Consider the following 27411-nt stretch of genomic DNA (forward strand, 5'->3'; position numbering starts at 1 on the left):
TCATCTGCTCAGGTCTCTTCAGTTGCTGAATTTTTAGGAAAGCTAATTCCCATGTAGCACTTAAGGCCTAGTTCTGTCAGTGACAATTTGGGTTGAGTTGTAAAACAAAATATTAATTGAAACTGATATTTCTGCTAATTTTTGCCCAGATGTTAGCTTCTGCAAAGAAGCTGAGCTGGGTGCAGCAGAATACACAAGTTAACCTCTGATTTAAGGCCATGAAAATCCAGCATGCTCAAGGGCATTACCTACTGTAAATGAGCAATCCCTGAGGTTGTTAGATTTAATACTGAGTACCAGAAAGCACTGATGTTTCACTTAAAAATGTGACTGTCACTAATTCACCAAGGAGCCTTGAATCTTTGTGTGAGCATGCATCAACCACATTTCATCTCAATTGAAGTGATCACACGTTTGTGACAGTTTAAAAGTCTGTGGGTCAAGAAGATAGAAGGCTTTTACTATGAAGTTTTATCTTTATTTTTTATCTGTATTCTTACTTTTCATCTCGAAATCAAAAACTAGAGTAAATTAAATCACTTGCTTTCTGTATTGTGCCCATTTCTTGCTTTATTTATCTTTAAACCCTCCTGATCCAATTGTTTTCAGCCCTCACCATATCACTGATCTTCCTTTAAAGCCTCCTGCATTTTGTTATTTCATGTCATGCATTGAACCTAGTGAAGAATTCAAGTGATCGGGAAATCTTTTGCACTGCTTTCAGTAAAGATACTAGGACTGGAAGGTGGTAAATTAAATTAATTTTCAAATTAAGTGCTGCTGTGAGAGTTCAGAAGTCAATAAAGCTGCTTAAAGGATTGATTAGTTCTAGATATTTAGGGACTAAGTTTTATTCACACCGAGATGTTATGGATGCCTAAAATTTAAATGGGGTCAAGGAGACACCAGTTAGACTCATGGAAGAGAAATCAATTGATGGTTATGCCACTCAGAGCTTGGAAAGTCCTTCAGCTACAAGTTACTGGAAACAAGGAGAACACTCAACAGCCAAATATTGTCATATTTCCCTAAAGTGGTTTTCTCTTGGCTGTTTAAGGAATACTGTTCTGGGCTAACCCAAAACTCTCATGGAATGAGTCACTCAGGGAGGATTTGATGACTGAGGGAACAGAACATATTCAGTGCTTTATCACCCTGCTTCCCAGGACCCTCCCAAAGATCCCTCCACTGACCTTACAACAACAAAGCAGGTTCTCCCATTTACTCAGGAGAAAGTCCTGGAGCCAGTGGAAATTCTGGTTTCCAATCTATACTTTTTCAAAAGCCGTTTTTGACCTTTAGTGAGCAGTAAAAGTTCAGATGGTATCAGAGGAAGATTCCAACAATTCTTGAATGCCCTTGAATTCCAGATCCAGATCCTCTGCTCTAGTGAGGATTCTTCATCTGGAATATGACAACAGTTCCGGTGCCCCTGATAGAAGAAAGACACGGAGCTGTTGGACTAAGTCCAGAGGATGCTATGAAGTTGGTGAGGGCACTGGAGCACCTCCCCTGTGAAGACAGACTGAGAGAGTTGGGGTTGTTCAGCCCAGAGAAGAGAAGGTTGTGTCCAGGCCTCAGAGCAGCCTCCCAGTGTCTGTAGGGGGCTACAGGGAAGATGGAGAGGGGAATCTTTTCAGGAACTGTAGTGATAGGACAGGGGAAGGGGCTTCAGAGTAGAGGCAGGGTTAGATTAGAAATTAGACAGGTATTATTTACTGTAGTCATGCCCAGACACTGGAACAGGTTCCCCAGAGAAGCTGTGGATGTCCCTGGAAGTGTTCAAGTTGGATGGAGCTCTGAGCAACCTGGTCTACTGGAAGGTGTCCCTGCCCATGGCAGGGGGGTTGGAAATGGATGGTCTTTAAGGTCCCTTCCACCCAAACTGTTCTGAGACTCTGATGCCAGCCTGGATGGGAAGGTCAGGATACACTACAGTTTGCTTAGGATGTCACACACAGGAGGTTTAGCAGAGTAACCTGGCAATAAATGGGCATCATCATCACAACACCATCAAATGGCAGTGGAATACCCCCTCAACAGAGCACCTGATGTTATTTATGATCTTTTTCAGTGAGGTGTTCAGGAACCTCAGAGTCTGAAGTCATCAGCAAATACAAAAAGACGTGTCCTAGATTGAAAAGGAAGTGAGTTTTTGGGGAGTTTGGTGGTCACAGCCCACTGCCCCTGCTGCATTAATAGCTACCATGGTTTCTTACCCTCAGATATATTGTTTTTATTATCAAGTACGAAGGAATCACAGTATTAAACTGGAGATGTGGAGCTGTTAAAGCCAAGGGGAAGCATTATGGTCAGTGTGACATCCTCCTTGTGGTCCTTCAGTCACCAGAAAATCCTAACAATGTATGAAAACCTATCATTTTGTTGGGTTTTGGTAAAAGAAATGCAAGCCAGTCTCTCTTTGAACTCATTAAATACTCCCAGAATGCAGTTTAGCTATTTTCTACCAAAGGCAGTGTTTCTGATATCATCAAAATGTTGCTTCCTGTGACTGCTGTGAGGGTCATGCTCTCAATCTAAGCTGTCAAAACCTGGTGCAGATCAGAGGAAGCCTGGTTGTGCTGATGCTGGAGAGAGGAGGTAAAGGAATGGGATGTGACACCATTGACAGGCTTGGAGGGCACCACTGAGAAACAGGAGAGACAGGGCAAAATGAAAGGAGGCATCTGCCTGATTTATACACACAGCTCCAGAGCCATTCAATTCCCCTGAAATATCACAGCTGTAGGACTGGAATCAGCAATTAGCTTAGTGATTCTGTGGTGAGAGGAGCTCCATAATTTTTCAAATGAACATAAAAGAAAACAAAATTACAAAATTCCTGGGGTATTTACAGAGCACTTTTCTTACTTCTCTGGTAATCCATCTGCCTTTTAAGTCCTCCCAGAGATTTTGTCTAACACTCATAAACTTCTCTGATTTTTCTTTGGTAATAATGGTTTAATGATACTGATTGTACTCCAGAAGAGCTTAATGAAACAGTCAATTTGGTAATGTCTGGGTATGTTAACAAGTTCTTACTGTGAAAAAACCAATCATTTATTTACATTGGATGCTGAGAACAAAACTACCTAATGCTTCCCTCCTGTCTTAAGCAAACAAATCTGCAGGCTACTATGATTTGTTTTCCTGTTTATGTCTACCCCATCTCTACTTTTTATAGCTTACTTATTTAATCTTGTGTACAGTCCCCAAAAGGATTCTTTATGTCCAGAACTACATTCTAATTATAGCTGCAATGCCTACTTAAAAAAAAAAAAAAAAAAAAAAAAAAAAAAAAAAAAAAAAAAAAAACCAAAAAAAAAAAAACCTAATTTACGTGGAATTGTGTGGAAAATTAATCTTTTTCATGAGGAATGAGAAAAGAAATCTGAGCCTGTCTTCATCAGTGGTTTAGTTTAGCTCAAGGGAGCATTTTCATAGCACATCTGGCTGGCTCACCTAACCCTACTCTGGTTCCCATCACAGAACTGCCATGGCAGCAAACCAGACCCATGGGTCCAGAGACCCACCCAGAGGTGGAAATAACCTCCCCCAGGTGTGGGCACTGGGGACTCACCACCAGCTCTTCCACTCTGCACCTGGTGGTAAACTGAGCCCCAAATCCTCTGAACTCAGCCAGTTCCCTTCCAGCTTTGCAGTGAGGGATTGTCAGGAGGGAGCAAAGGGAGGAAGGGCAAAATCATAGGAATGTTCAGGTGTTCCATGGTCTGCAGGGGCTGGAGTGGGTTTCACAATTCCCAGCCAGGTCCCCTGCTGTAACAGCTTGGTCTCTGATCTTCTGTCTCTGCTGCCCAGGCTGTTTGTGAGTTTTGCATTAAGCAAACATTGGCTCAACTAAAGGAAAAAATTGTATTGTGTGGGGATGTCAGGAGAGAAAACAAACTCCTGCTCTCAAGGAGATATCCTGCTTGCTGTAAAATCCCTGTTTCTTCTTCTAGGAATCCTGTTTCTTTCCAGTTTCAGCTGGGAAGATAATGCATGATTTTGGCACTGCATTGATTCTTCGCAGGAGAAATGGAAATGAAAGTCCCTGTGGCTCAGAAGGGCAAAGGCCTGCATGTCTGCCCTCCTGGGTGAGCAGGCACTGCACCAGGGAAAGCCAGAAGAAATAAAAACTTCCTTTTTATTTAACAAGAGAGGAGACTCAGTCCCAGGCCTGGTTTAACAACCTGTCACTGGGGGTCACTATGAGATGCTGTTGCTTTCTCCCATTTCCAAGCTGGCACCACACAGGCTGGATGGGCTCTGGGTGCCAGCTCCCTGCCACCCTGAGGTGTGCCTTCAGCCAAGGCTGACAAGCAAAGGCTTTCTGAATAGTGCTGCATTTCCTCCTGTACCAGCTCCAGTTTGCCCATATTTCCAGGTGTGTGCATGATAACTGGGTTTTGTAGAGTAGCCATGAGCTGACCCATCTCCATTTGATGCAGTAATTAGCAGACTGACTGCCTTCCCCTTTGAGGTACTGACCTGCAGTGGCTCCTCCCCTAAATCACTGCAGGTGAAATCTAATGTCTTCATTTACCACAGTTTTTTTTTCCCTCCCACTTCTGTTGCTGTTTCTTTATTTTCCTTTATTTTTCTTTTCTTTTTTTCTCTTAATCTGCAGATTTTCCAGCTTTGTTTAAAAAAATCGTGGAGTTTCTTTTGTTCAGCCAGAGGATAAGAAGAGAAAGAAAAAAATGGGGAGTTTAGTGGAAAAAAGGAGAAGTTTCCCTAGAGCCATGTTTGAGTAATGAATTCCATGTACTTCTAGCAGAGATGCACACAGGGCAGCATTAGAATCCAGTAAGAGATCCCAGGAGATGGCAGGTGCCCCTGCTGCTTCCCCTGGCTGGGAGCACTCTGCTCCTTGCTAGTAACCCTCCAAAAGGTGCTGGGGAAGGGTGACAGCGCTGTGCCCTGCCCTGGGGTTTCAGCATCCACCCCTGTGACTGCCAGAGACCTGCTGCCCCCTTTCCTTTTCCTATGGCTATTTTAATAACATGAAAACAACTCCGTTATTTTCAACACTTCAGTAGAGACTGGGATTTAAGGCTTGGGAGTCATTTTTAGACCCTGTGTTCCTCTCTGTCTGACAATATGTAAAAATATATTACATATGAGAACATGGAAAAATCAGAGAGGCTCTTTAACCTTCCCACAAAGAGGGACTCTGTAGCAGACCCAGCAAAAGATTTGTCTGGTTTCATATCTTGGCCATGAACCTCAAGGCTAAAATAAAAATATAAACCAAACAATCCTGTGGGTTAAGGGATTTTCTGATTTGTTTTCACATTTTTGTGATATGCATAAGAATGACCTGAAATATTCACCCTCTGAAAAAAAAATTACCTGCCTTTTCTGTGTTTTCTTACAAATTTGGGGATATGTTTTGTCTGCTGGACAGACAGTGAACTGGTCCCATTGTGGCAGAAGAAAGGAGGGAAAACTATCTATTTTGGTGCTATAGGTTTTCATTTCTTTTCCAGTTGATTTTCTATTGAATTTTAAAATATGTAACAATATTTGTGAGAGAAACAATGCTTGTTAGGATTGCTAAAGAATTTTCCCAACACTAAGGGTGTGAGAATCTGGGTTTCCTCCTATTTTTCCCAATCAAATATAAAAAGGAAATGACTGACCTTTAAAAATGAAAGAGGAAAAGCTGAAGTGTTTTCTTTATTATGTCAGAAAAACAGGTCCAAACTCTAAATTACTTTAAAAATCATCTTTCCCCCATCAGTCTTAAGTCCTTGAACTAGTCATCATTCAGTCACCACAACCTTCCCAGAATCAGGACAAATAAAACTTCTACTGGATTGATGTCAGAACACTGTAAGACAAGACTTCTTTGTTGTCATTATAGTGCAAGAGTTCTATTGTCATTACATTGCAAGGGTTCCATATTGCCAGAGTTTCACACCTCCTTGATGTTTCTTGCAGGCAGCTCCTCCAGGCACTGACTCTCCCTTGCCCTCACAGCAGCCACTGACTCCAGTTCCCCTCAGCCAACCAATCCACTCTTTTATAACACTGCTGATTGGCTGCAGCTGCGGCCTGTTAGCATCAGGCCTGCTCCTAACCCTTAGTAATTGGCTCAGCTGCAACTCCTTAGGGGGTAAGATTACTTTCTATACTACCTTTATTACCTATATTCTATTCCCCTACACTTCTTAGTGAAACCCAGAGATGCCTGGAGAGGCACAGACACCAGAAAACTGCTGGTGTGGCTTTTCCCAGGATGAAGCACTGCAGACCTTGTGGTTTGTTAAAAGAACAGGTCTCGGGGCTTTAGCTGTGACTGTGACCCCGAGATGCGTTAGAAAGTCCCTTTTCCCAGCCTGGTGCTCGAAGAAGGAGTCAGAGCTCTTCATTTCTCATTCTCAAGTTTGTTTATTGTTTCTTATCTATAAAATTCTTTCTCCTGACCTGCGAGGTCCCCTCAGCAGGTCAGACAGAGGCACTCTGCCTGCCCCCGGCGCGGTGTTATCTTTTTATACTAAACACTACGTGTACAATATTTACAGTTACTTCCCAATACCTATCACCTATGTTAGACAGTGAGCTTCTACTCTAAACCAATCTAAAAGTGCCAACGTCACAGCAGAAGATGGAGGCCAAGAAGAAGAAGGAGAAAGGCTGGACACGCCCAGATTCCTCCATCTTGCGCCCTGAACCCTGATTCTAAAAGTCCCAAAAAAATCTATTTTTCCACCCCGTGACAAACTAATTATTATTCTACTTATACTTTCGTGGCTTGCAGATCCTCATATAAAGTTGGTAACTTGCTCCATGTGTCATGATTAAAGTCACAGGCATCTTGGGCTCTGTGCCAGGGTCTCTGAGCCCCCTGGCAGGGAACCTGGCAATCCAGGACAGCCAGAGGGACGTCCTGGGTTCCGACAAACAGGTACTGGCTATAGATAGGGGATAGGCCCCTTTCCCTAAAGTTTTGCAGTGTTGCAGGAGTGGCTGCCTGAGGAGAGGAGAGGAGAGGGGAGGAGAGGACACAGCACGCTTCCTGCTATTATTTCCCAGCTGATTACATGTCACAAATGAGACAATAATTCCATTTGGCACCTGGCTAAACCAATATGAACATGATCCTTATTAGAATTAAGTGGCAAATTATTCCTGATGCAGATAAATACATCTAGCCATTTCCTTGATGTTTTTCTTTCCTGTTTTCAGTTCCTTAAACTTTGCCAGGTTTTAATTGTTCAGGATAACATTTCACATGCTCCATTATTTGGCTCCACTTGAGATAGTAAGAATGCTTCAACTCAAACAGCTCATGAGTCTTCATATGAAGTAGTTGTAGGAAGTTCTAGTTGTATTTTTTCTTAAAACTGTGGATGAGAAGGCTTTATGGTCTCAAAGCTTGAGAGAATGGTTTGGGAATCAGCATAGAAATCACTTGGATGTCAGAGTTGTTCCTTTTGGTTTATTAATCAGAAGCAGACAAACACCACATCTTCTGAAATTTGTGTGTATGATAAGAGAAAAAAAAAAGGAAACAAGAAAAAAAAGGAAAAAGCCTGATGTATAAACTGCCAGTACTGAAATATTGTGGGCAATTCTGCATTTTGCCATGAACGTGGTCTCCCCTGTCAGTGCCCATCTGCAGCTGGTCACTGGGCACAGCATCTCTCCTCCAATAGCCCAGTGCAGGAGGATGCTGAGCAAGACCTGCACAACTCTCGGCCACCAGTGTCCTGCTCTGGAGGGGCTGTGGCACCTGGTGATCTGGGGACAAGACAGACCTGGGGGCCAGCAGCTGCAGGCCAAGCAGATATTAGACATCTGCGCTTAAGCAAAGGAACCTCAAGGATGGTGCATCTCATCCCAGAGCTGGCAGCTGAGACCCCTTTTATAGCCTGTGAAACAACTGGTGTTTCCAGGCTGCTTCATCTGACCTCTGTGTAACCCAGGGTGAGGTGACAGAGCCTCTGGAAATGCCTGATCTCCTCTCCAAGGGACCGTGGCCAGCTCGCTCAGCTGCAGGCTGGGAACATCTAAACTTGGGTGAAAGGGATCCTGCCCAAGGAGCCTTTCTCCAAGAGTCAGGCTGGGTGTCCTGGGCTGTAAGCAGAGGAGGCAGCTGGCTCTCAGGAGGCTGTTCCAGACTGGGACCCACCAGCTGGAATTGTGCCATGAGTGTTATTTTGTCCCTGTTCTGCACATGTGCTCGGGGTCGTTTGTTAACAGACGAGCCAGCCTAAGCATGTGCTGGCACTGGGTACACGAGGGGAAATGGAGAGACAATGGCTTGTTCCAGGAGGCACCTGGCTCCTCTCAAGCCGTGAAGGTTAATCTCCTGGGAAACAGAGGTCTGTCCCTCTCTGCCAGGTGCTGGCCTTGTGGCAAAAGTACATTTTTACAGGGAGTCTTTAAAAATTGCTTCATCAATTTTAACCCTGGGAGGGCTATAGAAGTGTTGAGGTGCACACTTGGAGCATCTACCCATTGAGAGGGAGGCACAGGTCTGTCTCCCCTAAGGGAGGCACAACTGTGCACATTTCCCCAGCAGCTGACCTGGAACATAAAACACAGCCCTGGACACATTCTCCCCAGACATGTGTTTAGCACAGTTTGTGCCACTGACCTGCAATAAGCAGCTGCTCGTGTGGCCATGTGGTGCTGGGCTGGGCTGGGCTGTGGGCAGCAGGAGCTCCTTGCCCTCTCTAGTTCAGCACACATGAGCTGCCACACTGATACTTAACTACTGCCTTTCTGACACCCCAGTGAAATAAATTCACCTGAACCTGAAACCTGTGCCTGGTTTAAAAAAAAATTTCCATGGATATTTTGATCTTAAAGGGATTACTACCCTGGGGCTTTTGTACCTCAAGTGATTATTTGACATTGCCTTCATGTATAGGAAGGATTGGCATTTAATTGAAGTCTTTGGGAATGTTGAGATATTTCTCATTACAGAAGCTGGGGGAACACCATAGTCCAGGTGCTGAGTTTCATGTGGACAGACACAATCCCTGTGTGATCTGCACTGTTGTGCAGTAAAAATGGCAGGGAGTGACTTGCTGGGTATTACTACTGCTCATTTGCTCCTACAGCCACCTTCCATTTTCCCACAGGAATAGCTAACAGTACAGAGTCTAATAGGTTTCCAAATGTTTCCCTGCTCTTCTGGGTAAAACTGCTGGGTTTAGAGTTAGGTTAAAAGACTCCAAAAATTGCTTCAATAAGCTGAAATTTCTCTTGATAATGAAACCTTGCAGAAACCTTTGCTTCAATCGGCCAATTAAGTTCCTAATCTGAGTAACTCCTCTGCCACTGGGATTTAAAAGACAAAAGGTCAGGCTGAGATGAACGTGCTAACAAAACCCTGACGCTATCAAAGCCCTGAGCTCCATGACTGGCCTGGGCCCACACATCAGCACAGAGCTGGGGAGCACTGGACAGCCAGGGTGCATCAGCACATCCCTGGGACAGCAAATGCCACTGCTGCCGTGTCCTGGAGACCATGGCAATGGGTGTATGGGTGTCCCAACAGAGGTGCTGGCACAGAGGGTGGCACCACCTAATCACCACCTAACAAATGTGTTCTCCTTCAACATCTCTGCTGTGATTCCTGCTTCCTGCCCCCTTTTCATGGCCACATTCTTCAGCAGGTCTGGTTGCCATCTCCCTGGGGAACATCATTCCAACACTACATTCTCTAGAACTCCCACCTGGGATGGTCAAATCTAAGCCTCGGTCTAGGAAAGCCTGACAGTGCTGTAAGGCTCAGACACGGTGTGGGAGGTACCTCCTGCCATGACAGGAATGATCCATTTTGCCCCCAGCAGTGCTGCCCAACCTCTTCTTGCCACAGCCTACTCACATTATTTCTCTGCTGGCCCAGGACATGCTCAGGTGTTTATTAAAAAGCTCTGACAACCCAATCACTGGTAGCTGATTCCTTGCAGGACCTCCAGCACTGAGACCAGTGGCACAGTGGAATCACACTGCTGTAGGAGTGGTCCATGGTGTGAGCTGGGCCCCAGACCAGGGGACACCATCAGGGCCAGATGTGTGCCAGGGACCACCAACCACCTCGGTGTCTGTGAGAGACTGAAATGTTAAGGGTTAATGACTCAAACAATCAACCATTTGTAAAAGCAGCAGGGAGGGTGTGCTTTGCTGAGCCCAGGTTTGCACTCCCAGCTGAAGGAGAGAAGGAGACCTGTTGGGTGTGTGGTGCTGAAACTTCTGATGTGCACAAGCACAGCCCAGGTGCAGGGGGTTGCACACTAACCACTGGAGGATGACCATGACAAACCAACCTTTGTTTAGCAACTCCCTGATTTTTGAGCCAAATAAGAGAAAAAGCTGGTAAGAAGCAGATCCACCCTCAATGGATCAAGACTGCAGCCATCACTTTGCAATAATCAAGTCTCATTGCTAGATCCTTGGGTTATGATACTCTTGTATTTTCAGAGACCCCCAACAAAGGCAGGAATGATGCATCTGACTGCATGTTCTTAGAAGGCTAATTTACTACTTTATGATACTATATTATATTAAAGAATACTATACTAAACTAAACTAAAGAATACAGAAAGGATACAGACAGAAGGCTAGAAAGGTACTAATGAATCTTGTGACTCTTTCTGGAGCCTTGACACGTAATGGAGCTTGGCCGTAATTGGCCAATGAGTGAAAACACTCACACCAGGAACCAATGAAACGATCACCTGTTGGATAAACAATCTCCAACTGCATTCCAAAGCAGCAAAACACAGGAGAAGCAAAAGAGATAATATTGTTTTCCTTTTACTCTGAGGCTTCTCAGCATCCCAGGAGAGAAATCCTGGGCAAAGGGATTTTTCCAGAAAATATGACTGCTGCATGGTACCTTTCGTCTCTACTGTCTACTCTTTTCCTTTTTTTCTCCATCTTATTTTCCTTATATATTTTCTTAAGTAATGCTTTTATACTTTTGTATTGTTATATTTGTAGAGAGAATAACAAAAATGGCTACACACCTCCTTTTCAATGCAACCAAATTGTTCAAAAATAACCCTTAAAAAATAGATATGTATATACCAGTCATTCAGTGTCATTTCAATCTAATCCACCCCAAGGGATCTACCAAAAAGGTCCATTATAGCATCACTGAAAAAGTCCTTCTGGTGCCTGGCACCCCAGGTCAGTGCAGGTTGACTTTTCTCAAAGGTCCAAGCCAAGCTTGGGGACTGCAGCTTTGCTGGAAGTCACAACATGAGGGAAGAGCATGGCAGTTCTCAGAACTCCCTCTTTTCTTGCTATGCAGCATGAGTTTTTTACACATACTCAGTCTCAAGGAGGATGCTTTTGAAATAAATTAATTCCCAAAGTAACCTTAACTTCCCAAGGGATGTTAATAAAATCAATACGTTCTCAACATAACAAAAGATGACTGGCAAGGACATGCAGAAGAAAGTAAACTCTTAAGCAGCACATGAGCTCAGAAGGAAAGAGCTGTTTCCCATTACACAGACCATTTCCCATAAATGTTAACTTGAAGCAGTTACTTCAGTAGTGCCAGCCACACATTTGTTGTTCTCTGTTCAGTTTTGAGTAAATCATGACTAATAGGCCCAGCCTCACTGATAAGTGCACAGAAGGCTCACTGCCCATGTTTTCCACCAGTGTAATTAACTTTTATGGAGTTGCTCCCAATTTGCACCCATTAAGATGCTCTGACACATGACTGCAGATTGGCAGGTTATCACACAGCTCCTCAGCAGCAGCAAGTGCCCAAGTGTGATGTGAGGCCCTGGCAGCAGAGGCTGGGTATGACATCATATAGCTCACAGGGAAAGAGGATACAGCTGCGCCAGATTGCCTTATATCTCCTGAGGGCTGAAATGTTGGTCCAGACAGCCATGACAACTCCCACTGCACGTGGGAGGAAACGTGTCTGACTGTCTTCCATGCAGAATATGCTTTCCATGATTGCCCCAGGCTATTTTAGGGAGTTGTCTCCACTTACATACAGCAGTGCTGGATCCAGCCAAGCTCCGTGTCCTGCCATGGATACAGCAAGTGCTGGAGCCAGTGAGCACCAAGGTCTCCTGGCATTCAGCTGTGTCAGTAACTGCACACCTGCTGAGGATGCTGGCCTGCAGCCACCAGCACTGTCTGACACATGAGGTGGCAGGTGGCATTGCTGTGCTCCTGCTGGACGTGCACCGTGTGGTGGCACTGCCTCCCCAGAGATCTCCATCACCAAAATCCTCACTCAGCTCCAGCTGCAAATAAGGACAGGATGTTCCTGCTAAAACCCAGCTGCCCTGAAGCAGCAAATGACAGCTGTTGGAAATGAGAAAAAGCCACAGAGGGGCAAAAGAAGGGAAGAGTTTCCACCCCTGCTTGAAGTCAGTCAGAAATCAGCTGCTATGGACTTAGCCCACCACTTCCACTCTGCAAAACCTGCTTCTCATTAGGCTGACCCAGCCCCAAATGACCTCCACCCTGAGCTTCACCTTACATGTTGGATACCAAAAAACTGCACTGGCTGTGTGCTGGCCTGCCAGGAACCTTTCATGTTAGGCAAACACCTCATCCAATTTTTTAAAAAAAGCCTTTTTTTTGTTGAGCTGTAACCCAGAGCCAAGGTATATTTAGTGCTTTTTTTTTTCCACCTAGATCAAGCAGCGATTGGTACAAGCTTGGATAGAAGAGGAAACAAGAGAAGCAGCAGGGGTGGTGAGGAGGGAGCTGGTTAAGCTCCTAGCAAGCAAGGCAATGGTTGATAGAGAAACATTGAACTTTGGAATGTTACTGGTAATTAATAGTTCAAAACCTTCAGCAAAATAAAATGTTTAAGAACACTGTATGTTTCATGACGGCTTTGTACGTGGCATTTTTTCCAGTGGTCCCAAGTGTTTAATAAATCATATTTATCTCCCCTTTAATCTGCCTTTTTGTTCATGAACTAGCTAAGTGAGGTCAGAGTGAAAGAGCACTTTTGGCAAAGGGAAGCTTTAAATATGTCACATTTAATAGAAGTAATAAATGCACAAAATCCCAGGATTTATAAAGGGCTTTGTGGAGGGAGGTTAATTTGCATCTCTATTGGATATCTTTCCCTAATTATCTTTTTGTTGTTGATGTCCTTAATTCCTTTACCATATGGATGAGTATTAGGGCATTTCCTCTGCCATTTAGGGAATGGTTGACACAGTTCACTGCAGAGCTGGGACTCTTGAGCACAGATCAGTCATGGAGAGTGCTGCAAGCTCCATGTCACACCAGGAGTGAATCATTATGGAGATATGCCCACAGGGACTTGAACTTCTTTTCCCCTGTCTTTGCACTCACAAATTTGTTATAGCCCACAAGATCACCCAAGCAGAGGCATGCCTGAGGTCATTTGTGAATCCATGGATGGACTTGAAACACAGGTTAGCATCAAAAATAATCCTCTGGTTTCCAAGGCACCCTTTATCTCTGAAGTATTTGCCAGCACAGCCAGGCCAGGAGAAGTTTCTCTCACATGCAGTTTTTTCAGTGATGATGCTGTTTGACCATGTCTTTTAAGGACTGACACATTTTCCCATAAAATAAGAGGAGTAAGGACCCAAAGCCTGGAGGAAACAAATGTTGTTCCTATCTTCAGGAAGGACAAGAAGGATAACCCGAAGAACTACAAGCTGATGAGCCTCAACTTCATCCTTGGAAACCATTTCCAGGTACATAAATGACAGGAAAGCCACTAGGAGCAGTCAGCACAGTTTCACGAAGGGAAAGCCATGATTGACCAATTTTGCAAACTCCTATGAAGAAATAACTGGCCTGGACATGGAGGAAGAGGAGTGGATAGTTCCAGCCTTGTTGTCTCTGAGGACTTCAATGCTGTCTCACATCAGATGCCCATAGACAGGCTCTTGGTGAGTGAGTTAGGCAGATTGAAAACTGTCTGAATGGCTGAGTCCAGAAGGTGGTGACACAGTTTAGGTGGAAGCCAGTGACTGGGAGTTTGGGTTTACACTGGGTCCAGTTCTGTATGACATCTTCAGTGGTGGTCTGGATGAGGGGGAAGTGTGCACCCTCAGCAAGTCTGCAGATGATACAAAACTGTGAGGAGAGCCTGATAGCACAGGGCCACACTGACATCCAGAGACCTCAACAGGTGGGAGAGATGGACCAACAGGAACCTCATGAAGTTCAACAAGGGCAAATCTGAAATCCTGCACCAGAGGACGGACAGTTCCATGCACCAGAATATGCTGGGGACACCCCATTGGAAGCACCTTGCCAGAAAAAGATCTGGAGGTCCTGTGGACATCAAGTTGAACATGACCCAGGAGTGTGCCTTTGTGAGAAAGAAGGCAAATGGTACCGTGGGCTGCATTAGACAAAGAATTGCTGGCAGGTCAAGCTTCTTCCAGTGTACTCAGCACTTGTGAGGTCACAGCTGGAGTGTTGGGTCCAGGTGTGGGCTTCCCAGTACAAGAGAGACACGAACATACCAGAAAGACTCTGGAAAAAGCTCACAACAAAGATTGAGGGTTGGAAAATCTCTCCTATGAGGAAGGACTGGGACTTTTCAGTGTGGAGAGAAGGCTCAAAGGGAATTTTATCAATGCACATAAATACCTGAAGGAGGGCTGCCATGAAGTTAGAGCCAGGCTCTTTTTGGTGGTTTCCCGTGACAGGACAAGAGGCAATGGGGACAAACGGAAACACAGAAGGTTCCCTCTGATTATTAGGAAACACTTTTTTTACTGTGAGGTTGACTAAGCATTGGCACAGGTTGCCCAGGGAGGTTGTAGTGTCTGCACTCTTGGCCCACGGTGGGGGAACAGTCACATATTGAGGTGTTGTGATGGCCTCTGTTGAAGACAATTCCTTATCAACGCAACTTCCCAAAGAGCTAGAAAAGGAGCAGTGAATTCCCACAAGACTTGGTGGCCATCAGTACTGGAGTATTTCTGTGGAAGCCAAGAGGACTGAGTGCAGGATGGAACCTGGGGTTTTACATATCGTTTTGGCCATAATTGTGGCTCCCCAGTGTTACCCAGATTTTTGTCCTGCATGCAAAGGCTGTTTGTCATCACAGGTATCTCCACCTTTCACCCAAGCCACCATGGCCTGTCAGCTTGCATTCAAATTCCATGCTGTATATCAGTGCACTTATTTCTGTGGAGAAAAGTGAGCAATTTAATTAATGCTGAATTTGAGCTCGTAAGAAAGCAGGAACTGTCACCATCAGATAAAGATTAATGCCAATCCTGTCCCTTTCTCAAAACTCTCTTCTTGGCTGGTCTGACTTCTTGCATGGATGCAGCCTGCATGTTTGAACAAGGAGCAGCTGTTTTCCAGACATCTTTGTCTCCTGCTGTGCTGAGGTCTCCATTGTTCTCTGCAGCGCTGTGGTGAGTGACAGATCTTGCACCCATGCCAGTGCCTGAAGCTCACAAGCTGAGGATGCAGGCAGGCTGGAGCTGGTGAGCTGCAGGGACACCAATGAGCTCCTCTTTAGCACCCTTCAGCCATCCAAATTAGGAAAAAGGAGAAGCACAACAATGAGGTCTTTCTGAAATACTGAGACCAACAGTATGAATGCTTGCTGCTACTCAGCAGCAGAATCCCCACTGCAATTTGAACAAATGCACCACCATCCTCTGGCTCCTCATACCGTGCCCACACTGCAGCCCAGAGTCAGCTATGAGCCAGAGGTGATATCTGGTGTTGTGTGAATGGAAAACCCTGAGCCCAGGCCACCCAAAAACCCCATCTTGATACCCATCTGCAACCAGTTTGAGGGACTGTGCTGCTCTCACCACAGCACCATTGCTGAGCCACCAGGTGCAGAGAGGACTCCCCTGCCTTCTTAACTCCTCCTCAGAGAGGAGCCTGGGGTCAGCTGGAGCCAATCTCAGCCTCTCCCTTTGTCAACAGTTAAGTAACTTCCCCCTCTCCCAACCCAATTGAAAGATGTCCAATCAGATGCATTTACATAAAATGAATTATTTATTATGAAAAATTATTAGAAAAAATACCTTAACTGGGATTATTTACTACACAGCATAAAGGCTAAAAGTCCTGGTAGTGTATTGTATAATAGATAAACCATATTAAAGCAATTATATTAATGCTGACAATAAGAAACTACTTTTAAGTAGAGACTGATGTAACTCACCAATATCAATGCTCATGGGCAGGCCTCATTCTCTTAACCTCAAGGAGAATCCTTGTTCTCCTTGTTGGGCATCCCCAAAACCCAAGTTTTGTTAAATATGTTGAGATTCATCAGTCTCCTAGGTTTTACTATTTTATCAATAGATAGTTTGAAATAGCGTCAGCTATATTATAATCATACCTTATACTTTTACACGCAAAATTATTATAAAAATCAGTTATAATTTAGTTAATAATATTAAGTGGAACATACTATAGAATTAGCTATTGATTCTGGCAAGAAACACTGTTATTATTTTAATTTATGTACTTCTGGAATCATTAGTATCCTCATTTGTTTGATTAAGTACCACACTCTTACATATAAATTATGTAAAGAATGATTACTTATAGAAACCAGATTCTGATTAATAATAATATTATAATAACAGGATGTAACAATAAATTCAGAATGCCCATCGTGGTTGGGGATCATCCAAACAAGTCATCATACAGTGACATTCTCTTTTCACTCTCTCTAGGACAACAGTGTATTTTTCCGTATCATGATGGACAGCAATTAATGATTTTCAATTGTCCTTTTTCAGTTGTACCAGTTGGTGTAGATCAGGATGTTTCAATAGTTTTTAACCAAGGTAATGTTCATTCCCACAGGTGATTCTGCATGACAGCACCACCTCCAAGTTGTACAGGGACCCTTGTAGGCAGGTACCTGCTGGCCCTTGAGATCTGTTGTGTTTGCAAGTCCACACTTCAGCAGCCTGAAATGTTCCAGGTGTTACCATCAGGATGATGACTAGGAGCAGCCAGGTGTGTAAAATAAAACAATATATATCTCAGCAGCTGTGCAGGATAAGGTAGGTTAATTTCCTTAGTTCAGAATGTGAGAATTATCCATGAACTGATCCTGTGTTGGTGACCATTAGAGTCTGTAGCCACCCGGGCTAATGGTCCTCAGGTGTCCATTAGAGTCATAGGTACAATCCCAGCTGGAGGAGTTTGACCTTGACAGGTTGGAACACCTTCAGGTTGTCCTGGAAGGCTTGACCTTTGGCATGAGCTTTGATCCATCCTATGTGGATTGGTTGGGTTTGAGCCTGTAAAAACATCACTTCCAATCTTCCTTCTGCCACACCTCTTTTCCATTCACCTGTCACACTATTGTTTTCCATTGACATAACCACTGGCACAGATTGCATAAGAGTCAACATATATTGTCTTTGCTTTCTCTCTTCCTGCCAGCAATACAGCTTTTAACATTCCCACCTGTGCACTTCCCATTCTTTCTTCTATAGCTTCCATTCCTGTCTGAATGTTAAAAGCAACTGGTCTGTACTTCCATTTACCATCAATGTGTTTGGCTGACATATCAACAAACCAGGCATCTCTAACTTCTGAGTCTAATGTAAATGCAGGAGCATCAAGTACAGGACTAGATTTACATGGCTGTTGCAAAGCTAGCATATCTGGGGCCACAGCTATGTAATTTTGCAGGTTTTGTTATCCTTCAGTTATATCCATTTGATCCTGGAGACATGGAAACCTTCTGTGTACTGCTGGTCTTTGTGCAATCCCATCTGGTGAAGACTGCCCTACTTAATACTGACTGTTAAAAGGTCCTTGGGCTTGCACAGGTTGATGCTGTTGAATTTTTCTACTTGTTTAAGAGCTCAGGTCAGAGATAACAATCCCTTTTCCCAATCAATGTATCTCATATCAGTATCCTTCAATCCTGTGGAACTCAACCTTAATGGCTGTTTGGGTACATGTGGACTTTTTCAGAACACATTACAAGAAGTCCCATATTCAGAAAAACCCCATTTAACTACTATAGGATCACTGGGATGAACTGGACCTAGTGCTTGATGTGTTTTTAACTCTTCCAACAATGTTTGCAAAGCCTGTTTGTAACTATCAGGCCACTCCCAGGTCTGTTTTTTCCTCATTAATGTGTGCAATGGTCTTTCTATTAGAAAAAATCCAGAAACATTTCTCCAGTATACTAAAGTACCTATGATCTTTTGAAGTTTCTTTTTAGTAGTAGGAGTGGGTATAACATCCAATTTTGCAATTGCTCTATCTGAGATTGTAGCCTGACCAGCAACCCACCAGGTTCCTGTGAATTTTACCTCCTTAGAAGGGTGTTGTCATTTACTAGGTGCATTTCTATCCCCTTGTCATTTAATTTATTCCATCTATACGGTGCTGTTGTTCTTACTGCATCTCCCTCTTCATCTTCTGTCAACGCATCATCAGTGTATTGATGGATTTGTACTCTTTCCAGGATTTTCATTTGTTGAAGGAGTTCAACTAAAGCATTGTGTGCTGTGGTAGGTGAGTAGTTGTACCCTTGGGGCAGGCAATTAAAGGCGTATTGTGTTCCCTCACAAGTGAATGCAAATCTGGGTTTGTCTTCTTCCTGAGGCAGAACCATGAAGAACATGTCTTTAATATTAAAAAAGGCCATCCATGCATGTGCAGCTGCTTGCAGGGCAGCAGAGAGATTTGCAATATTTGGGACAGCTGCAGTGAGTGGTTCTGTGTTAGCATTAAGTTGTTGATGATCAGTATGGGGAATGTGTCCTAAATATATTCCCCTTTGTTCTAAATTCTTAATTCATTTACTCTTTCTTTGGCTGCAGGAGGAATAGAGTACTCCTTGATATTAGTCACAGCAGAAGCAGGTAAAACTGGATAAATTTTAATAGATTAATTTTCCCCCTTTTTTTTCAGAAAATTTACTATATGGAGTTTTTGTGGGCCCAAATGACCAGACATTCCCCTTGGGCAATTGCCAAACTTTTCCTTTAAGGATATCATATCCTGAAATATTTTCTTCATGATCTGCAATTGCAAATGTTGGTGAGGTCATTCATTTTTCCTCAGATAACTATAAACAGACTTTGGCAGTATAACATATAGTAATTTTGTTTATTGAACCTTCTTCCTCATAGGCAGATTCTTTCTTTTAAAACTGAAGTTTAATTTAGCATCTCTGGGGATAATCAGAGATAGCTGAGTTCCTGTGTCACACAGCACTTTTTGAAACACAACATCCTGCAACACTGAGGCATCAGCTCTCTGAAGGCAATGTGCAGCAGACACATGCATCTGCAGTCACCCTTATGCCTGGTAGCCCTGAGCAGCTCAGCAAAGCTGCAATATTCCCTCTTTTCTGCTCCATCCCTTCTGCTTCTCCTCAGGAATACAGCCAAGTCCCATTCCTACCTGAAAGCAAATAAGAACTTATTTTGTAACTCAAAAAGCAGTGAGAGGATTAACTCTTCTCTAATCCTTATTTTCTAGGAGGGGCTGAATCAGGCAGACTGCAGTTTGACTGCCTTCACCTTGACTAACCCTCTACTTCAACATGGTTTATCCTTTGTTTTGTTTCCTTTTTGCCCCCTGTAAGTTTCTGCTGTTTTAATGACTTTTCAAATATACTACCTGCCTTCAAATGGGCCTCATTTGCTCTTCTTTAACTGTTTGAACTGTCAATGCGGACTTATTAAGCCAAGTCTTATTAACATCACACAGCACAGAACTAAGGGACAGCCTTGATCTGAGTGCATCACCATCAGACAGTGGATTCAAGAGAGTGAGGAGCAATTGCCACTCCTGCTCAGAAAGCAGCAGTGACACACTGGGTGCTAAAAGGTGTACAGTCATAGCTGGTCACCTGAGTACTGCCAAGCTCTCTGTAGAGGGAGAGACCAGAACTCCCAGAGGATGATTCAACCTTCTTAAGATATGTATTGTTTTCTGTTTGTCTTCATTTTCTCAGTCTTATCTGCCTTCCTAAAAATTTCTGCAGAATTGTAATTTTGCTCAAGGTGGCATTTAAGGTAAAATATCCATGCAAATTAGATTAGTTCTGGATCGTTTGATCCCTTTCCAATTTCTGAGCAAACACTGCCAACCATTTCCAGAAGTGCCAACACCTGATGAAAAAACCACTGTTATCCTTGCTGCTGCAGACTTCTTGTCTCCTGAGATGTAAGCACACAGCCAGCATTATTTTACACCAGTTAAATAACCTCATTTCACAGGTAATTTACACCAAGGGAAAGCATATCAACAGGTGTTTTAATATCTGGAAATAAAATTTCCAGTTTGGAAAAGTGAGATCTTTTGGAAGTGGCGTAAGGAAAATGTCATTAATGCAACTGAAGTGCAGTTTACACTGGGTTTTGGGCTAAAATTCGTAGAATAAGCAGTTGTGGGACCCAGACTACTTTTGGAGGTGACACATAACACCAGGCTGCTGACACTGCTCCATGTCCCCCTGCATCCAAGGCCTCAGCAGCAGCCACACATGCATGCCTGGCACAAGTGTGTAGCTGTCAGCATTGCTCGTCATGGTGCCATGTCTGTGCCCAGGAACTGACAAACCAAGCTGATATTCATCCTCTGCAGGAGAGTAGTCAGAGCTTTTGCTTGGGGAAAAATCCTATTTTCTCTACTTCCTTTGTCCCCTACTCCACAAAACTTGCACCCACAGCTTCTGCATGCAGGAATGCTCTAACCCTCAACAGTATGAGGTTATTTCAGGTGAAAAACCTCCCCATGACTCCCATGGGGTTATAAGGCTGGAAACAAGGCTCTAAGCTTGTCTGTGATGGATGTCTTCAACCTGCTGAGGTTGGAGGGAGGAAAATGAGAAAACACTGGCCTTGTCAGGGCTGGGGTGTGAGAGCCTTTCCCTGTCACCTTAGTAGGAGATTGTGCTGTCCCCCTGTGATCCATGGGAACAAGGATGGAGAGGCCAAAAACAGGGATCTCTTTTCTGGTAAGGCAATTTGCAGTTCATCTTTAGTTATCTCAGGCTAAAAGAAAATGTGTCCCAAAAGGGCACAGCCTTGCCTACCCACTTAATTACTGCACAGGGATGTGCTTCAGGCAGCTCTGTGTCTCTCACAACAGGTGGCTTTGTACAGCATCAATGTGAAATCAGTGACCAAACTCCAACTGTCAGAGCTCTCCAAGAGCCAGCTGCCACCTCTGGATGCAGAGTCATTGCACTATTGCCCTTCCATGTCCCAGGGGACACAGAAATATTGGCCACAGATAGAAGATCTCAGGACAAAAGGTCACATAAATCCGGGCTGCACAAAAAACCCATCAGCTGAGCCAGGCTGCTGCAACAGACCTACAGTTCCCAGCATTTACTGTGCTGGGACAAAGGAGCCATAAATGTTCCATTTAAATTCTGGTCTTGAAAGGCTCTTATTTACATCCAGACAGATGCTGCTGAAACCCACACAAGTGGCACAAAGACTTGCCACGGGTGCCTGGCATTTTCCCATGTGACGCTCCAGTTCCCCCCTCGGAATATGGGAAACCCAGTGTCCCATTTACCAGAAAAGGTCTGGCAGGGCTGAATTGGCCATGACTATTTATAGAAAGAGCCTCACAACTCAAAGCATCCTCCCAAAAAGCAGCACACAGAAACCTGCTTGTGCCCAGAATGGGGTGCACTGACCACAGTGCTAATGAATGCAGATGGCAGAGCTGCCTCTCACCCTGCTAAATTGCCCGTGAAGATGAATGAATATTTTACTTTCTGGGCTCAGGGAGGCACAGAAGGAAGGTGTGACACTTTTCATGCCAAGAAGAAGCCCTGTGGCCCCCCTTGCTCACAGGCAGCATGCCAGGAGTGGGACTTGTGGTGGTGGGACTGGGCTGGATCCCGTAACAGTGCCACAGCTCCTGCCTTGAGATTTGCAGAACAATAGTTCTTCCAGTTAGTGATTAAACCAGTATCTCTGCAAACTCTGATTGGTTTTGGTTTGCAATTGGCATGGATAGTGGTTTGTTGTCCTTTTTCTTCTAAATTGGTCTTACAGTGTTCTCTTTGAGAATATCTTACTGAGCTCTTTTTAATGAAATACTTTGTTCTTATTGAACTGATGGCCCAGCCTGTCTGAGAACAGTTTGATTTCTATTCACTTATTAATATGCCTAACTAAGTATTGCAAACATAGGGAAGATGGGTGAAGGAACTTCCAAATTGGTGAATTGATTGTGGACCTCTTCTGCCTTCAGTCTTCAGCTGGTGCAGCACAAAAGTTAAGCTTCCCTGGGAAATTGAAACATAAGAGTCTATGTTGTTTATGAGAATGTTATCCTCTAAAATGAGGAGGTGATGAGTGAAGTTGAAGGAAGGACAGGCTCTCCCTCATATCAACAGGACAGAACTCAGATATGCGGAGGAGGTAAGGATCACCACTGAATTTCAAAGCCTAAAAATACCTAAGTCAGAGAAAGGCCTGTAGATCCTCTGGCCCTTAAACAGGTCAAGCCTTGTAGTAAGAGAGAACAAAAGGGCAGTAGGAACTGGACAAACCTTGCCCAGTGGTTGGAGCAGAGATGCAGGGGTGTTGCTGCTGCCAGTGCTGGGAGCAGTTGTGATTTTCAGCCTCCCCAAGGCACCTGTGCTTGCAGGGACAGGGACACAGGGGATGGCTGGGCCAGGAGGAGCACCAGGCTCTCACCTGCCTTTGCCACCCTGGGCAGGAGCAAGTCCCAGTCATGGCCCAGAGGCTGATATTAGAGAGTGCCACATGCCTGCTTATTTGCAGTTGTACCTCACACCTGGGCAGCCAGATGGTTTTTAAAAATACTGTGGAAGGGAGTAGAGACAGAGGTGCTCTCTGATTTTCACTCTGGTCCTTCAGCTGGAGGTTCAGGAGAGGCTGCTTCACCTTGAACTTAGTCTTCTGACCAGTGAAAGTGTTCATTTATCAAAACTAGGTCCAAGGCTTTGTGCTGTGACATTAATCAAATGGAGGTAAAACCATTGCTGAAAATAAAAAAATGAGCTTGAAGTAGGCTCTTTTTGTTTAATGAAAATGGGCTTTTCATGAGATGATCAATCCCTGTGGCAGGCTGGGGTGGCAAGTGCCCTGCCAGATGGGAAAAGCCTGGCCCTGGCACCAAAGGCCACTGACACCTCTGGTCTGTGAGCAATGCCTGGACCCCCCCAGCGAATGTCCCAGTGCCTGTGTGTCCCAAACCTGCACCCACTGCTTCCCAGAATCTCCCTTTGAACACACCTAATGTCCTTAGGCAGGAAGGCAGCTGGGTAAGAAGTTATGTGTTTGAGCAGCCAGAGTGGGAGGTGTCCTGTTCCCCAAGATGCTGGCACAGAGCACTGTCCCTAATGAGTCCCTGTGGGAAGGAGCAGAACATGCTGACCCAGAGCAGGCAGCAGCCAGGACAGCAGTGTCCCTGGAGAAGATTATTTTAGTGTTTTCAAAGCCATTGAGCTTTGACTGAACTCAGCCAGTACCAAAATTTGATGGGACAAGAAGTGCATCTTGCTGGAAATACAAATTAAACTATTAATGGATTTTCTGTGCCCTGAAAAGTGCAAACTAATGTATGAACACAAGATCTTCTTATTAAAACCAATCTGGCCTATTTCTTCCATATAGCAAACTTTTTTCCTGAAAAAAATATTTAATTTCCAATTACCACAAGACAGGAAAGTTTTGCAGTAGTTAGAATAAACTTCCCTGATTAATTTTTAACTATCCTGGCTGAAGCCTCCTTGCACAGAGAACATGATCTAAATTAGCAAGAAGACATAAGCGTGAGGGTTTTTTTTCTGAAAGCCTGTGTGCATTCCAAGCAACTTTTAAGAGCATTCCCAATGCTAGCTTTTAAGAGAGACTTTATCACACTGAGATTAGAGGATTAGAGTTTAAAAAGAATCCCTAGACAAGCCTGAAAATTTACAAAAAAAAGGGGAAGAAACATATTAGAAGAAGATTAAAAGATCTGTTGTGAATGTGGCAGCATGTGGTTCTAAAGATCGTAGAAGAGAGTGATGTTCAACACAATCTGATAAAACACTTCTTCCTTTATCCATTATGATTTGAGAAAGAGAAACAATCCAAAATGAATTTCATGTTCTGGATTAAATGGGCAGGCAGGAAGTTCTGTTTTCTGTTGCTTAACATCAGGATTTCCCAGTGTGCATGTTCCCAGCAGAGCCCTTGGCATAAGCCTTGATTACCTTTCAGCAGGAAAGCCTGCTCTGCCCAGGGGGCACAGGGCAGTGTAAAAATGCATCAGAATAAGCAATTTCAGCATTGTGATACAGGATTCTTGGTAGCAGTTTATTGATGGGATCAGATTAGAGGCTTAGAGCCTGCCTAGGTGAAGGAGGTGTTTTTTGCTAATGGAACTCCAGGTAAATCCTGCAAGTGCCTTGGAAGGCCTTCAAGAAAATTTTACCCTGTTCCTGGTGCTCCTCTTCTTCTGGGCTCTGTTCAGCAAAGTAAGCAGGTACATAAACAGATACCCAAAGCAGGTAGGTAATGACAACTCAGTACATTAAAAGGATCTTTTTGAGGTGTATATATATATATATATATATATAAAAGGGTCTCTCTGAGGTATGAGTCTGGCTGGTGCCCAGGACAGACAGTGTCCAATGGGTGTAGGAATGGAGCTGTGAGAGGCACAGATGCTCTTTGATAGTGTAGTCAGGGAGTTTGCATCAAGAGGATTTCACCAGGCCAGGACTGTGAACCTGGGATTTAAAACATGCTCCTGGTACTTCTCCTGCTTCCAGATCTCTTCTGCTGACATCTGAGTGTTGGAAAAGAAAGCTTCCATTGGGCATGAAGAAAACTTTCAAACAGAAGGGGAGAACATCATCCAGCTGCATTTTCCCATGGTGACCTCCCATGCAGGCACCATCCAACTCAGGTGACAGCACTTACCTCTTACCCAGTTTCAAGGCAGGAACAAACATATTTAGACCTTCCCTGTTGAAGACTTGCCTAACCTGGTCTGTGTGTGATCCTCAGTGCAAGAGGTTCAGGAACTCTCCAGGACCCTCAATCCACAGCTTCAGCACTCTATAGTTAGAAATATTTTCCTAATATCGCATAAAAATATTGTTTGTGGCAGTTCCATCAAATACATTTTGCCTAGTGCTACCAGCCAGACAGAAAAAGTCCCTTGCTGTCCTCCATCCCACATTCAGAGACTGCTGCATGCTCCTCTCCCCTCACTCCTCTCTTTTCCCTGCCAATCCTCCTGACTCATTGTTCTTGAACCTGTGTCACAGCTGCCCATCCTGGACAGCAGCCAGCCTTTCTTAAACTGGATTTAGTGCATAAACCCAGGACTCATCAACAAAGAGCAGGGCAAAACCACAGCTTGTGATACCAATACAACCCAGAATGCATTTCCCCTTTTATTTAGTGCATTTACCCTTATATTTCACATTTCATATTCTATCTAATAAAAACTTTTGCTTGGGGATGTTTGAAGTGGGATTTGTTTTTTATTTGGTTGGTTGGTTGGTTTTTTGGAGGGTATGCTGTTTTGCTGCCTCCTTGGTATTTGCACATTTGAACCCTCCTTCCCAAATTCAACATTTTATTTCATTCACCTTCACTGGTTGTGCTTTCTCCCCTGTCTTGCAGATTGCTCTGAGCCCTGCTGCATACCTCAAGTAGATTTGAAAACTTCCCTTGAGAGGTTTCATCCCTCAGCAAATGAAAGAGCATCCTTTATTCCATCATTAACTCAAAGTGGAAAAAAAAATTGACTAAAAACACTGCAAAATTTTTAGAGAGCAAACTATTCACAGCTTGCCCTTCAGTGCCACATGCCAAGCAGTTCAGTTCCCACTTTGCTATGATTTAATCTCTTTCACATCCTGTTAGATAGTATGTAAGAACATGATCTAGCCAGGACAAAAGCATTTCTGAAGTCATGATGCAGCACAGCAGCTACTTTTTCCCTGTTCTTGGGACCTGTTATCCTGCCAAAGAAAGGAATCAGGCTGGACTCACGTGGCTTGTTCCTGAAAAATCTGCTTCTGTTGTATTTGCATTTTATCCTGCTGGTGCTTATAAAGTTGTAAATAATTAACGGAATCCTGATAGGTACCAAAGCAAGTCTGACTGGTCTGGCTTCTCTCTGTCCACAACCTTCTCCTTTTCCTTCTGTTGTTTGCTCTTCTTTAGCCTTTTGGGATCTCCCCTTCCACCCTCATTTTGCACTCAAAGATGATTGTTAATGTTTCAAGGAGCACTTCAGCTGATCCCTCACTTACCCTTGGGTGATTGTCATCTGCCTCTCATGGCTTATCTAATTTCTCTAATTTATGCCTTACATTTAAAACCTTTAACTGATTTAAACATTTCAGCACTGAGGAAATTTCCAGGGAAATACCAAATAATAGTTATTATGCATTGATTTATCAGTCTGCTGACTCAGGAGAAATATTGTGTATTTTAAGCCCCATGCTTTCAAAGATACTTTCAAATGCAGATAAACATGAGATTTATTTAGTCTATTGATAGCAATTTATAACCCTATTTGGAAGATAACATTTTTGTTGCAAAGAGATAATGAAATATCAAGTTTCAATTTCCTCTTTATATAAATGTGACTCCTTCAGATGCTACTCTTTATCATTTATAAAGCCAAAATCTGCTGTATTTTGGTTTTAAAATTTTAGGGTTTTATCCCAATAGTAATGGAAATTCATAATTTTGTTTCGCAAATCACTCAAACTGTTACCATGGAAATAATTCTAAATGGAGATGGGTCAAGAGAAAATAATCTCTCAGAGAAGATTGCTACTTGTAAAGCACATAAATTATAATAATTTAATCAAAAGCATAAAGTAGTCGATCTGAAAACCTATGGAAATATAATAATTCAATTGAACTGCCTGATCTTTCTCTCCTGTGCATATCTTCTCCGCTATTGTTAAAAATCCATTACTAATTAATCTCTAATATGGTTTACCAGGACACACCCCAGTTGGCCACTGAAAGTGTTATGCAAAGGAGATCAGAAGGGGTTGATGCTGGATAAAATAAAGAGCATTGTTCTCACTTCTGCTTGTCACTGCAAGATAAATGTGATTTCTCCTGGATATAGAATCCTTTATCTTTATGCCCTACTGTAGTGCTGTGGGAAGGCTTGCAATGCTTAATCCCTTTCTCAGATGTGGCTGCACATCCACTGTATTTCATCTCCAGGAACCTCATCGCAGGCTCAGTGAAAAAGCCCCCCAAAAAACAAGGGGGCTTTCTTTGTAAAGAAAGCATTGCTTTTGTGAAGTCCACCGAGGATGCAGATACCAGCTGAATTGTCTGCTAATTATTTGGTATTGAAACTGGGTTTTGTGTTAAAGTAAGGAAATCCCATATCCCAAGGAAAGACCTGATGATTTTGGTGTAGAACAAATACATTGCAGAAGTTTCATTTTACTTTGCTTTGGTTCTTCATATTATTTCCCCT

Source organism: Melospiza georgiana, chromosome 3, assembly GCF_028018845.1.
Source record: "Melospiza georgiana isolate bMelGeo1 chromosome 3, bMelGeo1.pri, whole genome shotgun sequence".
NCBI classification, from domain to species: domain Eukaryota; kingdom Metazoa; phylum Chordata; class Aves; order Passeriformes; family Passerellidae; genus Melospiza; species Melospiza georgiana.